The sequence below is a fragment of the Ovis canadensis genome, chromosome 6 (genome assembly GCF_042477335.2).
Source record: "Ovis canadensis isolate MfBH-ARS-UI-01 breed Bighorn chromosome 6, ARS-UI_OviCan_v2, whole genome shotgun sequence".
NCBI classification, from domain to species: Eukaryota; Metazoa; Chordata; class Mammalia; order Artiodactyla; family Bovidae; genus Ovis; species Ovis canadensis.
This window is the reverse complement of record NC_091250.1, coordinates 116282235-116298330: the sequence shown is the minus strand read 5'-3', so window position 1 is coordinate 116298330 and position 16096 is coordinate 116282235. Positions and strand designations below refer to the sequence as shown.

Below are 16096 nucleotides of genomic sequence, written 5' to 3'. Positions count from 1 at the left end.
CATGCTAATCAAGTTGCATCTGAGAGTTTGTAATGAAGTTGAATATGAGAGGCAGAATGATAAAGTCACTAGGAACACTAACTCTGGAGTCAGACAGCCCGATTAACTCTAGGCTCTACTACCCCTTACTACTCTTGCGACCTTGGGCTAGTTATAGTTATATAACCTCTCTGCGCCTCAGTCTTGTCTTCTGTAAAATGTGGACAGTAGTATTTATAGAGTTTGAATATTCAGTGAGTACCTAAAATTTAACTCATAAATAAGATATGAATTGGATTTTAAGCATAGGATATATGATCTTTAGAAATAATTCCATTACTATCAAATGTCATTAAGTCAGAATGCTGCTGCTGCTGCTAAGTCACTTCAGTCGTGTCCGACTCTGTGCGACCCTGTAGACAGCAGCCCACCAGGCTCCCCCGTCACTGGGATTCTCCAGGCAAGAACACTGGAGTGGGTTGCCATTTCCTTCTCCAGTGCATGAAAGTGAAAAGTGAAAGTGAAGTCGCTCAGTTGTGTCCAACTCTCAGCGACCCCATGGACTGCAGCCCACCAGGCTCCTCCGTCCATGGGATTTTCCAGGCAAGAGTACTGGAGTGGGGTGCCATTGCCTTCTCCAGTAAGTCAGAATACTTGCCATTTAAAATGACAAATTAAAAGGAGCCCATAATGAGTAATATTTTCTCCTTTCTATCATGAATATAGTCAAATTACCAGTGTTTCTGTGTGTTTACCTAGATGGCAACATCTGGTATCTGGCTCTTAAGGAATGTTAATTAAATAAATGAGAATTTGTATTTTTTTTCAAGGTGCTAATTTTCCAATTATAAGATCCATCTTTTGTCTGATTTTGAGAAAGTGGTCTCTTGCTTGTTGAAAAACGTGTTTTATATTGCACTATAATCTAAAATCTGTGAATTTTTCTTAAGGCATTTCTGTAAGCCATTATTTCCCTCACCTTTAATGCCTCCTAGGGATATTTCTGCTAAGAGAATGCTGTAACGGTATACAAATATATTTAACTTTTGTTTGATCTCAGAATAGGCTGGATTAATAACTGACATTAAAATGGTGATGAGAAAAAGATTGACTAGTTCATTACATGGCAGTCTTGGCTTCTATTTTCCTTATGTTATAACTTGTGAGATATAAATTTATTTCAGTCTTCAGTTATAAGAAGACATCTTTTCCATAATGTTTCTTTGCTTACCCTTTTCTTTTGTATAACTGCAATAAGGATTTTTTTTTTAACTATTTACTCTTTATTTGACTGTGCCAGGTCTTCATTGAGGTTTGTGGGACCTTTAGTTGCAGCATATAGTATTTAATTTCCTAACCAGGGATTGAACCCAGGTGCCCTGTATTTGGGAACGCAGAGTCTTAGCCACTAGACCAGGAGGGGAGTCCCTGCCAGTGTTAACCCTATGAAATTGCTGATACTCTACCCTTTCTGACATAACAAAAATGGCATTTTATTTGATTCAGCCTAATAGAAAGAAGGATTTTTTTTTCCTGAAAATATTTTACTCTTTGTAGTTTCATTTGATTTCAGCAATTTGTCACTTTCATTCATTTAACTACATAATAAACTTTTTTCATCTTTAACTTTTGATAATAGCCACCTTCCAGGAGCCTTTGTGAACTGTGAATGGTTGGTTAGAAGCTATCTGTTGAGCTTTTAATGTTCTGGCACCATGTAAAAGGCTTTTCATGCATTATCTCTAATCCTAACAATAGACCTGAGAGAGGAATTATTAATAATATAAATGGCAGGGCTAGGATTTGAGTTCTTTTTAATGACCTAGTCTTGGAAGTTACATAGTGTTCCTTCCAGCATCCTATTTGTCAGTCGTTCCCCATCAGAAGAAAGGGAAATGGGCTCTTCTTTTTGAAAGTACCTTAAGAATTTGTTGGCATTTTAGTTTTTAATTTTTAAAAAATATGTATTTATTCGGCTGTGCTGGGTCTCAGTTGAGGTTTGTGGGATCTAGTTCACTGACCAGGGATCGAACCCAGGCCCCCTACATTGGGTCCTCAGAGTCTTAGCCACTGGACCACCAGGAAGTCCCATAACTTGTTGACATTTTAAAGTCACTGGAAGATTCTGGAGACTTTTAGATGTGTTTTCTGTCATGATGAAAATTTTATTTTGCCCTTTAAAAATGTTTTTACTCTTTGATGTCAGTGTAGATGATTTACAATTAGTGGTCATTCCTGAGTTCTTTGTCTTCCAGATTGTAACTTGAGATATGGTCTATTAATTATACACAATGGAGGCACTTAGTCTGACTGTTCTTACTGGTACAAGGATTTTAATCTTCCAGTTTTTTCCTATTTAATAACTTTTTATTTTATTGGCTTTACAAAATATATAACTATTTTATAAGCTGTCTTTATTGTTGAGCCTGTGAAAGAACTAATTACCATGCCTCTTATTTACACTGAAAATTATTATTATTATTATTATTATTTTTGCTAGATTTATCTTTTGATTAAATGTAGGTGTCAGTTAGTTTACACACTACTCACAGGCAGTCTGCAGGACTGACTGCCCTAAAGAAGATTAGAAACCTCATGCAGAACTAAGTCTGAAATACAGGAAATGTTCAGGACAACACAGGATCATTTCCTGTGTTAGGAAGAGTCCCTGGAGAAGGACATGGCAACCCACTCCAGTATCTTGCCTGGAGAACCCCATGGACAGAGGAGCCTGCCGGGCTGCAGTCCTTGGGGTCACAAAAGCGTTGGACTTGACTGAGTGACGAAACGACAGCACTGAAACATCTGTGATAGAATCTCCAGTGTGTGTATGAAAGAAGATGCCAGATTTTCTAGAGAGCTTGAAGATGTTGAGTGTGGAAAAAGGGCTGACAACTCTGATATAAAACACACCTGTGTATTTATGGCTAATCTGGGGAGCTGAATAGGGTACTCCAAGGTAACATGAATTGCAGTATATCTTCATGTGATGTGTTGTATTTGACAGGGGAAATAATTGCATTGAGGGTTTTATGTTCATCTTCAGATTTCACCTGTCAACTTGTGTGCACAAAAATCAGAGAAGTCCTCTCTCTGATTTAATGCTTTATAGTGAGTCAGTGATAAAAACTAGAACTAAAACCCAAGAGTATAGTGACCTAGACCATACTTGATGATCTTATCTTCCTTAGTAAGCTCTCACTCTTTGGCCTAAATTTCTAGAGACTGTTTCTTTATGAGTTTCTTGTTTTTCTTTAACCTACCATACTGTTTTTTAACATTTTTATTTTTCTAATTATCACACAGTAAACTATATCTTTCTTTGGTATATAGTTCTATGAACTTTGTTAGATAAGCAGATTAGGATAACCTGTACCGTAGTATAGACATAGAACACTTTTATCACCCTTAAAACTTCCTTATTCTGCTTATACACATTGTCTCCAACTCTAGCGCCTGGCAAATGCTAATGTCTTCATCAATAAAGTTTTCTCTTTTTAAAAGTACCCCATAAATGGAATCATGCAGTACGTGGCCTTTTGAGCCTTTTCTTTCATTCAGCATAATGCCTTTGTTCAACCTATTGTGTGTATCAAGGGTTTATTCCCTTTTACTGTTGAGTTACATGTGTGTGCCACAGTTTGTATATCCATTAATTCATGGAAGGACATTTCGGGTGTTTCCATTTTTCTGGCAATAACAAATAGAGTTTCTATAAACTTTTGTGTATGGGCTTCCCCGGTGGCTAAGTGGTAAAGAACTCGTCTGTCAATGCAGGAGACTCAGGTTTGATCCCTGGGTTGGGCAGATCCCCTGGAGAAGGAAATGGCAACCCACTTCAGTATTCTTTCCTGGGAAAGCCCATGGACACAGGAGCCTGCTGGGCTCCATAGGGTTGCAAAAAAGTCAGACACCGGTTAGTAACTAAAGAACAACAGCAGACTTTTGTGTATAGTTTTTGTGTCATCATAAGTTATTTCTCAAGTATACACATTGGCAAAGTTTTTTCTGTAAAGGGCTAGACAGGCTATATTTTAGGCCATATGATCTCTGTTGTAACTACTCTGCTCTTGTATGATGAAAATAGCCATATACAATACATAAATTTTTGAATGGATGTGGCTGTGTTCCAATAAGACTTTATTTGCAAAACCAGAATGGGCACATGACCATATTTTTCCAACCCCTGTTTAGTGGCAAATGTCTAAGAGCCAGATTTCCAGGTACATGATGAGCATACTTGATAAGAAACTTCCAGCTTATTGATTTTTCAAATATTTAGTTTAATAATATTTGAATTATGGAATTTTAACGAACTCAGACTTTAGTGTTCACACATCAGACCTACGTAATTTATGGTAAGACAGGCTTTGGTTTTGTCTTGTACTGAGGATGTATTTTGCCTCCTACTTTTTAATTTGTATTCATGTGAGGTTTTTACATGGATGAATCTTGTCTTCCTAGATAAAGTACAACCTGAATTTCAGTAATTTTTGTTTGGCTTATGGAAGATATGAGATATTGCAAGCAGATTGTTTCTCTCAGGGATGTATTAAGAACAGAGAATCATAGTGAGAGCTGCTAGATTTTTAAATCAAACAGTTTATTTATTTTTTTCCTAAAAATTGAGTGTGACTGCATAGACAGCTATCACACCATGACATCTAGTCTCTTTATATGTGTTTGTTCATTTTTTCATTATTAAAGCTAGACTGTTTATCCACAATGGAAGCTCATCTGGGAGATCATTGTCTTTATTTTGTGTAAGCTCCAGATGACAAATTAGGTGTTAAATCTTAGGTTTATGCTCATGTCCCTGGAGTTCTAAGGGACAACGGTCTCCAGTTGCTGTTGGAACGCTGTTGTTTCTGTTTGTTTTGTCTGTGGGATGCAGAATTAGCTTTTTGCTAGTAGTATTTCTTTGTGATTCCCATGGCCACAGAGCAGGAGTGTGAGGTTCAAAGGAAGGCAAAGAATCTCGGATATATCAGTAACTAATGAAACTGGAGATGGTGAATAAAACAAAGGAGGTGCATCTTTCTGGTTATGGTTTGCAATTAGTTATGCTCTTCTGAAAAAGCAGTGAAGCCCTAGGACAACATCAAAGAGGTAGAAGAATGTTTTGTACTGATCGTTTTCCTCCTAATTGTCTTGATGAGACGGTTGGAATATTATATCCGTGAGTGGGAAGTGATACTGTTTATGTATGCTTTGTTATAAAGTATGGCTAATGACTGCCATATTGGACATCACAGGCTTAATTTCTTCCATGTTCGCTAGATTAGAATCCCTATAAAAGAGGTGTTGAATATGCAACTTCTTGGTAGTCTAATATTCTCACTTCGCTTCCGACTTTTTACAGTCAAGCAGTAGTCACTCTCTCTGGCTCTTCGGTCATTAAATTTTAATACAAGTCTGATTATCTCTAAGTATGTAACTTCTTTGTAAGCCGAGGAGAGTTAAAGGCATTTCCACGATTCAGTCCTGTTTTCTTCCAGAATGCAGTTATCCAGAGAACTGTCCTGTGCTGTTAGGCTTATCCTGGGAGCGTAAGATGAAACTCCACTGAGTGCTGCCCTGTGAGATTTCCTGTGTCACGTTGTCCTGTCTTAGCAACACTCTGATGGTTTGCAGCCACCTCTGCCCAAGAGTTTTAAAAAAGTACATTTCCCAGACCTGAACATTATTTACTAACAAGATAAAAAGGTTAAGAGTGCCTTCCATAAAATCTGACCTCATTTCTATGGCAGTGGTTCTCGACCCTGGGTGCCTGTTAGAATCACCTGGAGAACCTGTGAAAGCAGTACTTGGGCTCCAGCCCCAAAGATTTCAACTCAAATGGTTGCGTCCTGGGCATCAGAGACCTTTTTCAAGGTCCCTTGTTAACTCCTGTGTCCAACCAGGGTTGAAAATCCCTCTTGTGTAAGAAAATTAGTGGACCTGGCCTAGCCATGTCGAGTAAAATATTCTGAATTAAGAGACTAATCCATAATCTTTTCCGCCCTCTTTCTAGTTGGAGCCCAGATTTCAAGTCTTGAGTAAAAATACCAACAGGGGAAAGGGCCCTATTGTGTTCACACATTCAGAACCTGTCATTCAAGGAATCCCCTAAAGGTCAGTATATGGGAAAAGAAATTAGTGGGCTTTTATTTTTAATCTATACTACCATTGAGTTTATTGGTAGATTAAGATTGAAAATTACTTGTGAGTAGAAATACCATTTTTAATTGACTAGATTTTAAGTGCTACCATTATAAATTGATTAATATAATATCATGTTTAAGAAGTACATATATATATCTTCTCATTTATTTTTAATAGGCTATTAAAGGAGCATACATATTATATACTTATCTTTGTGCTTATACTCATATAACATAGCTTTGCAAAAATATTCAAGAAATTAAGCACAATGATTGATTCTGGGAAGGCCAACTGAGGCCCAGTGGTGGGATATTTATTATTTTTACTCTGTCTTCTTCTTTGCATTATTTATTTTAACCCTAGTCATACATTAAATTTCACAAAATCTTTTTCGGTAAATAAAAATGCTTTTTTAAAAAAAGTTTTGCAAGTATGCTTATAGTTTTTTCTATTTGGAAAGTTAAAAATAACATCATAGTCATTTAACTTGAAGATTTCTGCTTATTATCTGGTACATTACCTCTTGTTTTAGATTTGCTATTTAAGTGTATATCTGCTCTTTCCTCTGCGCCCACCTCCTGGGTTTCTGTTTTGCCTTACATTTTCTCATGGCGCTTTCATATGCTGTATATAAAAGAATGGGCCCTACCTAGATGATAACACTGCCATTCTTCCAGTACCTCAGGCTGGAAATCTTAATTCTTCTTTGTCTCTTTCATTTGATCCTGAAAGACATCTCATTCCCAGATTGCTAACCCTGCGCTGGTGACATTTCCCATCCAATCGCCCCTCCCTCCCACTTCCGCTGGCACTGCTTTATCACTGAGGGGTCATTAAAGTAGCCATTGCACACTTCACTCTAGGCTTAGAAGTATTCTCTCAACATACATTACTCTCTTGCTTAACGGGCATTTTTTGTTAACCGAGACTGAATGGCCTTTTATGATCTGCCCTTGTCTACCTATTCTACGCAAACCTCACTTCCGGCTTTTCCCCTGTGCTCCAGCTCTGCTAACCTACTGGAGCGAGACAGCAGCATGTCTGTGCCCTCTCTTGAGTACGCATATGATCTGTTGAGTATGCACATGGTCTGTATATGGCCAAAAATAAGGGTAGGCCTATTTGTCAGCTGAATGAACTCCTATTCAGTGTCCAAGATTAAGTTCAAACGTCATCATCTCCATTGATTGTTAAATGTTCCTTTGTGTTCTCATAGCATCTTGTTTACTTATTGTTTATTATGGTAGCTCTCACATTCCTCTGTAATATCTTTTAGCTTAACTATGAACCCTTAGAAGGTGATCTGTTTGACTTTATGTTACTAGCACTTAACAGAGTTGCTGGATGTGTTAGAGGAAGTGTTAGAAATGAACAAGGAAATGAAAGTTAACACATACAAAATTTCATACTATTTATAATCACTGGAACTCACTAATCAATGTTTTAATAACTTAGTAAACTATACTTTACATTTGGAGATCAGCCCTGGGATTTCTTTGGAAGGAATGATGCTAAAGCTGAAACTCCAGTACTTTGGCCACCTCATGTGAAGAGTTGACTCATTGGAAAAGACTGATGCTGGGAGGGATTGGGGGCAGGAGGAGAAGGGGATGACAGAGGATGAGATGGCTGGATGGCATCACGGACTTGATGGACGTGAGTCTGAGTGAACTCTGGGAGTTAGTGATGGACAGGGAGGCCTGGCGTGCTGCAGTTCATGGGGTCGCAAAGAGTCGGACATGACTGAGTGACTGAACTGAACTGAACTGAACTGAAACTGAAACTTTACATTGAAGACAAGAGTTATTTACTAAGCTGAATGACTGAGCTCGAGAAAGATATTTGCCTTTAAAAGAGCTGACATTTTTAAAGTACCTTTAGATGATTCAAAAGAGTACTTTTTATGCAGATAGATTTATACTAAGTACAAGGCATTTTGACAGTTAGTTATTTAAATCAGAAACCAAGTCAGCCTTTATTAACATAGCCAGAGCTCATGTTCTTGGAAGTAATAATGCTATATTTACTTAACATTTATTTCTGTTGTTTCAACATTTACTTACTTTCACTGCATATTCATTTGGATATTGGTACCCATTGGTTGGCCTTTTATCATTTCTTAACTTGAATATAAGTATCATAGTAGAAAATCTGGAGAAGGCAATGGTACCCCACTCCAGTACTCTTGCCTGGAAAATCCCATGGATGGAGGAGCCTGGTGGGCTGCAGTCCATGGGGTCGATAAGAGTCTGACATGACTGAGAGACTTCCCTTTCACTTTTCACTTTCATGCATTGGAGAAGGAAATGGCAACCCACTCCAGTGTTCTTGCCTGGACAATCCCAGGGACTGGGGAGCCTCATGGGCTGCCGTCTATGGGGTCGCACAGAGTCGGACATGACTGAAGTGACTTAGCAGTAGCAGCAGTAGAAAATCACTGTAGTTTACAATGTCATATTCCTTATAGATACTTTAATATGTATTAAAATTGATTCTGTGCTAATTTTTTTAAACAACAGTTACCAATTTTTATAGATCTACTCTTAATGCATGTCTTAATTTATCTACAGTAGATAAAGGATTTCCACATAAAGATAATTGAGTAAAAGCATTTGTATTCTCTTCTCCTTCCTAATGCTAACTAAAAGGATGAAGACTAGGGAAGAATTCTTGTAACTTGAGTGAAGTGAGGAGAAAACTAAGCCTCAGACTGCAAGAAGAGCTGTAACCTTTAGAACAAATGGAGACGTGTGCAAACGTCTTAAACAGAGCTCTCCTAAAGTAGGTGGCATAGAGGTCTCAGAGTGGCAAGCCAGGTGAGGCTGCAGGAAAAGACACAGATGCACTTTTTATGCAGAAAAGAGTAGGAAAACCTAGCTGAGTGGAGGAGAGAGTGTACAGAAATGTCGCTTTGATATCAGTGGATTCAGAGCAGCCAGAGAAGTAAACACTGAATCTCAGTGCAGACAATCAACAATTTAACACTGCCCCCCCTCCCCCACTTTAACCTCGCAGCTTCATTAGGATTCTCCAACCATGCTAAGCACGTTCTCCCCTCCAGCCTTTGATTTTGCTTGTCCTTCAGCCTGGAAAATTCTTCCCCTAGAAATTCTTATGGATTACTCCCTCATTCATTCACGTTTCTATTCTGCTGTAAACTCAGAAAGGCATTTTGAGTTGACTGTGCATACTCAAGCAAGCAACCTCGGAGCATTTTATTTTCAAAGCTTGCTGCTTTTTTCCTTGCAGCCATCACCACCAGACTTGTGTATTGATTTATTTAGTTTTTCTTTCCTTCATGCGAATCTGAGCTCCCAAAGGACACATACTTATCACAATGCCTGTGTTCCACCTCTCTATTCCAAACACCCAGAACACTGCCAGGCACATAATTGTTGCTTAATAGATGAGCACACAGTTCTTCCCATACGCAGCGGCATATACCCTGAACAAACTGGCAAATCCCATGTGGAGAGACTTAAAGGATGTCATCAGCCATTAGCAAAAATTCCTCTTTATTTTGATCCTGATTCATATAAAATAATTGTAAAAATAATGACATTTATAAAGTCATTGAACGTTTGACCACTGGATGCTTGATACTAAAGAATGTATAGTAGTACTGTGAATCAGTCATGATTTAGTTGCAGAGAACAGAATTCATTTTAGCCATTTTAAGCAGGAACAGACTTATTAAGGGTGTATGTGTGTGCTTAGCCGTGTCCAAACTCATTGTGACCCCATGGACTATAACCTACCAAGCTCCTCTGTTTATGGAGAGATAGAAAGGCCTGAAGAAACAGATTTTAAGCTCACAGTTGGCCTTTTACAAACATCTCCCGTGCAATACAATGGAGCTGTACCATCAAGGGAGCTGCTAGTTTCTCTGTAGATCAGGATGCGATTGTAAGGGTTAATAAACTGTGGCCAACAGGCAAAATCTGGCTTCAAGAGTTTATCTGTGTCCTTTCAGTTAAGAAGAGTTTTTGCAGTTTTTAAATGGTTGAACAAGTCAAAAGAAGAATAATAGGTTTAAAAAAATTATTATTGAGGTATAATTGATGTCCAACACTTTATAATTTACGGTGTACCACTAATGATTCAGTATTTTTATATACTGCAAAGCCATCATTACAATAAGTCTTTTTAACATCCATCACCACACATAGTTATGTTTTTGTTCTTATGATGGTAAACTTTAAAGATTTACTTTGTTAACAATTTTCAAATATATAATACAGTCTTATTAACTACAGTTGCCATGCTGGTCCTTAAATCCTCACGACTTAACTCATGTTATAGCTGGAAATTTGTACATTTTGACTTCCTTCACCAATTTGCCCACTCCCTACCACTCACCTCTGGCAACCAACACTGTTTTTTGTACCTAGGAGCTTGATTTTTTGTTTGTTTTTTTTTTAGATTCCACTTATAAGTAGGATCATATGGCACTTACCTTTCTCTGTCTGACTTATTTCAGACAGAGGCACTGAAAGCAATTAGCATTTGCCCATAAGGCTCACCCATGAAGTCGCAAATGGCAAATTTCCTTCTTTTTATGGCTGAATAATATTCCATTGAGTTCTTATACACATTTTCTTCATTAGTCAGTGGACGCTTTGATTGTTTCCATATCTTGGTTGTATATAATGCTGAGGTAAACATGGGGGGTTTATATGTCTTTACTTGGTGTTTAGTTAGTGTTTTAATCGTCTTTAGATAAATACCCAGAAGTAGAGTTGCTAGATCATATGATAGCTCTATTTTTAATTGTTTGAGGAACCTCCATTCTGTTTCCTTACTGGCTACACGATCTTACCGGAGAAGGCAATGGGCCCCCTCATGGACAAAGGAGCCCGGTGGGCTGCAGTCCATGAGGTCGCTAAGAGTCAGACATGACTGAGCGACTTCACTTTCACTTTTCACTTTCGTGCATTGGAGAAGGAAATGGCAACCCACTCCAGTGTTCTTGCCTGGAGAATCCCAGGGACGGGGGACCCTGGTAGGAGGCCATCTATGGGGTCGCAGAGAGTCGGACATGACTAAGTGACTTCACTTTCACTTTTCACTTTCATGCATTGGAGAAGGAAATGGCAACCCACTCCAGTGTTCTTGCCTGGACAATCCCAGGGACGGGGGACCCTGGTAGGAGGCCATCTATGGGGTCGCACAGAGTCGGACACGACTGAAGTGACTTAGCAGCAGCACACCATCTTACATTCTGACCAGCAGTACACAAGATTGGAATAGTGTTTTGTGTCACCTGAAAATTTTATGAAATTTCATTTCCATACATAAACTTATTAGGATGCAGCCATACTTTTTAATTTACCTGTTGTCTGTGGTTGCTTTCACACTACACTGGCAACAGAAACCACTTGGCAAAAGATTTGTTATCCAGCCCTTAAAGAAAAAGTTTGCCGAACTCTGCTCTAGAACACACACAGTGTTATGGGCAGCCAGATGTATGTGTCGCACCCTGCCTCCCAGCAACCAGAAGGTAATGACTGAATCTTGAAATCTCTGTAGCTTCACAATGTGAATGTCAGCAAGAGTGTGGTTTCTGCTTCACTTCTGCCTTTCAGAATCTTGGGCGAGTAGATTTGATTGGCTGAACCTATGTTGCAGCAAGAACCTATTTGCAAAGGAGTCTGTGGAAACCCTGCTCTTTGTTTCCCAGCCCCTGTGATTAAACATTCTGCCTCATTCAGTTCTCAGTGCCTTTATAGAAGTTGCAACCATCTTGCTTCAGTAAAAGCAGACTAATAGCCTTTTACTAATAGACTTTTAGTCCATGTGTGTGTTAGTCACTCAGTCGTGTTCAAAACTTTGCGATCCCATTGACTGTAGCCTGCCAGGCTCCTTTGTTCATGAAGTTCTCCAGGCAAAAATACTGGAGTGAATTGGCACTTCCTTCTCCAGGGTATCTTCCCGACCTAGAGATCAAACCCGGGTCTCCTGCATTGCAGGCAGATGCTTTACCGTCTGAGCTACTAGGGAAACTTTTAGTCTATTAGTCTTTTTTCTTTTTGGCATTATATTGATTCATACTTAATGCAGGTCTGTCATGTTCAACACTGTATCATTTATTATTTTCTTAGACAAAAAGATGTAGAATTTTTAGTATTGATACATTTATATTTTATGAGGAACATATATATAAGCTTCAAGCAAAATATTCATATCAGAATAAAAATTTACTCTTAGCAATCTCACAAGAAATAGATTTTGCCTTCAAAACAGCAGAGTAGCTAAATCAGGCCAATCAGATAAGGATTCAGGGAGATGTTTCCTGTGAGACTGTTTTGGTGAAAGAATATTTTTAATTTAGATCCTTAGTCATGATATTGTAACTCTTTGAGGTTAAGTCTAAATATTTTCAGGGGTAGGCTTTGGGAAAAAATAAATAAATAGAAGCAGTAAGTCGGAGTTTAAAAAGATAAAGAGATATAATAAAGTAAATACAAGTATAAACTCCTAAAGTGCTAGTAAGGCCTGAGCATGGTAGTCTGCTGATAAATGTTTAGCAACTGTCTCTTCAAGAAAAGACCCCACGGAGCCCCCATTTTTAGTGTTTGGTGACTTCTTTGGTAAAATGTTCTCACCATGGCTGGTTTTAGGCTATTACAGTTTGACACTGACTCTCTACAATTTCTGAAAATTTGGCCATCAAGCTTTCACGAGCTGGCATAAGCTAGATCCATCTAAGCTGAGCCTAATAACAGGATTAAGGAACAGAGGAGGCAGAAATAGTTGACATGAACATTTATAGTGAATATGCAGGGAAAACATTCCACGACACCTAAATTTCTCCTCAAGTCAAAAGTCATCATCTTTTAAGGATAATATAACAGTATATTATTTTAATCATAAAAGAATAAGATGAATAGTTTCTGATGTTGGAGTAGATTTTTTTCTGAGGTTATCATCTTATTTTTCTTTAATGGAAAGAATTGCTCAGAACACGTTAAACTACATTGTTGTATTTAGTTGCTAGTAACATATTTTTATTTGTAATTTACTTCGATGCATTCTTCTAGGAAGTTATTTCTTTACTATTTCTGAATATGATTCCATATTTGGCGTTATGTGTTTGAGTGCCTGGTATGAGGACTGGGAAGGACTTGAACCTCAAATGAAAAATGTGATTAGGTGTATGTAACATTTCCCTGGTCTGTCAGATGTGCGATGCTAAGAACTCTCAGCCAAGATATTACTCATGAACCATATTTCTTGTTGCCAGTCTGGTTACACCCTTGGTGGGAGATACACAGAGTAAACATGGATTTTGTGTGTGCATGTTTTTTTAACTTCTTGTGGACAAAAATACTTGTGTTAATTTTGTCCAAATGTCTTTAGAGAGAACAAATAGTACTATCATTGCTAGGAACAATTAGAAAATAAAATCACAGTTGCTTTCATAAATAAAATTATTTCATCAAGGCAAAGAGACAGCTTCCACTTAATAAGAAGAGCTTTTGTCTTCAATGTATGTGTCTCAAATTCAAATTTCACCTGATGCTTGTTATTGGATCTTTTTGGCAAGTTGCTTTAACCTCTCTGGATGTCAGTTTCTTAACCTATAAATTAGGCATTGTACCACTTGTGGTAGGAAATAAATGAATACATTTCGGTGAGGATAACTAGCATCGTACTTGGCTATGGATCTTAACTCTATTTCCTAGACAAAAACTGACGCAGAGGCAGGAAATGGGAGTTCCTTAGGGATTAACCGCAGCCCCAGTTGCTAATTGCCAAGGCTGTCCCTCTAGACTGTTAAAATGATTCAAGGGCAGAATGGCTGGTATTTTCCACTTGGAAAAACTGATTATAAATCATGTGTAGAAAAGTTTGTGTGTGAAGAATTAACATGCAGACAACAAAGCTGCAAAAACCTGATTGGCTAGAGTAGCCTATGGATGAGCAGGGAAATCCATTCATTTATTTTTTTCTGTTGTTGAAAATCTTTAAAAAAAAAAGTGCTTAGTCCTTCCTGATCCTCTTCCTCCCTACAACCCTGCCACTCTGCAGCTTGATTAGGGTTCCCTGCTGTACTTTCTTTCCCCTAGTATCTTATCAATACTTCCCTGGTATCCCGTGCCACACCTGTATCACACGCATGGACTCTAAACTCTGTGAAATCAGATATCCTAAAAGAGCTGTCATTTCACAACAAATTAAATGCTACATGTGCTAGTTGTTGATATAAACTGCTGTATCCCAGGGATCCACCCAGAGCAACAGTAGCTATTTTACACTTTACTCTTGATTCGGAATATTATAGGGCAGAAGGCATCATCCTGAATCATAACTCCATAGAGATAAAGGTAGATTATGTCAAAGTTGTAATGACTGAAAGATACTAATTGAAGGTTGCCTTTTTTTTTTAAATTAAAGCCAAATCTAAGTTATCAAATACTACAGAACCACCTTGGTATTCCCAATGTGATTTTCTGTTGATGGAAACCATGCGTAAGCTTCTCTGAGGACTAGAAGAAGCTCAGATTTATTTTGTTACTAAAAACTGCACAGTTGATTTGGACATAATAAAGAAACCAGTTTTATCTCCCTACCCCATCCCCGTTTTTTTCCCTAATGGTGGATCTGAGGGAAGTTGACTGGTTCGCTTTTCCCTCTCTTGAGTTAGGTGCTATTTCCTTATAGTTTATCATATAATATGTGGTAAGTTATCATCACTGGCCACCCTAGGGCCAGCCTCTTCCTCAAGAGGATGGAGGACTCTATCCAGGCTTTATTTTGTTTTGACTGTTCAAACAGTCACAGATAGTAAAACAAATAAAAACCAAAGAACCCAGAAAACTTTCAGCCGAATATTCCTACAGATACCAGCTTTTTGTTTTTTTTCTTGTTGCTTGGGGAGGAGATGAAGTTTCCTTTAAGGAAATTTTTTAATGTCAGAGGAATAAAAAAACTAAATTGAGGAATAGCTAAGAATCGCTTTAGGGAAAAAACATAAAATATGGTTTCATTGAGAGTCATTCAAGATACGAAATAGTTATTTAAGTAATTTCAGTTATAAATACATAGTTATTATATAATTAACTGATTTGTTGGACTTATTTTAAATTCAGAACTACTGCAAAGTAATTATTTCCTTTAAAGAGCTGTATTTTTAGTGAGGGACAGACAAAAACCCTGTTGAAACAATAGTCTAATCATTCATTCATATATATTCTTGTAAAATATTTGTCTTGTGTGTATTTCTAGTATTCAAGCACTAGTATGTTGTATATATTTCATCCTATTTCTTAGTTCCTTTCACTCATCATTATGTTTTTAAGATGCACTCATGTGAAATATATACTTTTTAACTGAATGTGAATGACTCTACGTCTTTGTCAATCCTGTTCTTTTTTAAAAAAATTTCTTCTAATGAAGTCTTTCTTTGTTTTTTTTTTTTTTTTTTGCCACACTGTGCAGGATGTGAGGGCATGTGGGATCTTAGTTCCCCAACCAGGGATTCAGCCCAGGCCCTCTGCATTGGGAGCACACAATCTTAACCACTGGACCACCTGGGAAGTCCCCACCCCTGTTCTGCTTATTCAGTTTGTTAGTGATGGGCAGTGATAGGAACCTCCAGAGAGCCTCCAAGTCCCCAGGCATCATGCATATACAGTTCAAGTTCTCACCCTCATGAGTTTCTTTGGTGTGTATGCTGAGTGGCCGAATGCAGTGCTGAACAGCTTACGCCTTTAGCTCCTCCACCTCTGTGTTTCCCCATCAGTCAGATACGTGCGTCCTGTCCACATCTCCAGCGACACGGGGCATTTTCCAGCTTTCTGCCTGTTGCTAATCTAATAGACATAAAGTAGCATTTCCGTATTTTAGTCCGCATTTCTTTTACTGAGTAAATTAAAATATCTCTTGATATGTTTGGCCTTCCAGTATGCTTGCTCATATTTTTTTTAATTTGGATAGCTATGTTTTTCTTATTGATTTGGGAATTTCTTGT

General features: G+C 38.0%; 1 protein-coding gene across 14 annotated transcripts in view; it reads left to right on the top strand.

Moving 5' to 3' along the window:
- The window catches only part of WDFY3 (WD repeat and FYVE domain containing 3), a 281120-nt gene that overhangs the window by 56972 nt on the left and 208052 nt on the right, over positions 1-16096 (top strand). For 3 of the 14 annotated variants that reach the window (XM_069594604.1, XM_069594593.1, XM_069594591.1), the window contains exon 3: positions 5993-6093. The exons of the other annotated variants lie outside the window; for them this stretch is intronic. The gene's annotated coding sequence lies outside the window, so the exon portion shown is untranslated. The remainder of the gene's footprint in view (positions 1-5992; positions 6094-16096) is intronic. 14 annotated transcript variants of the gene reach the window in all.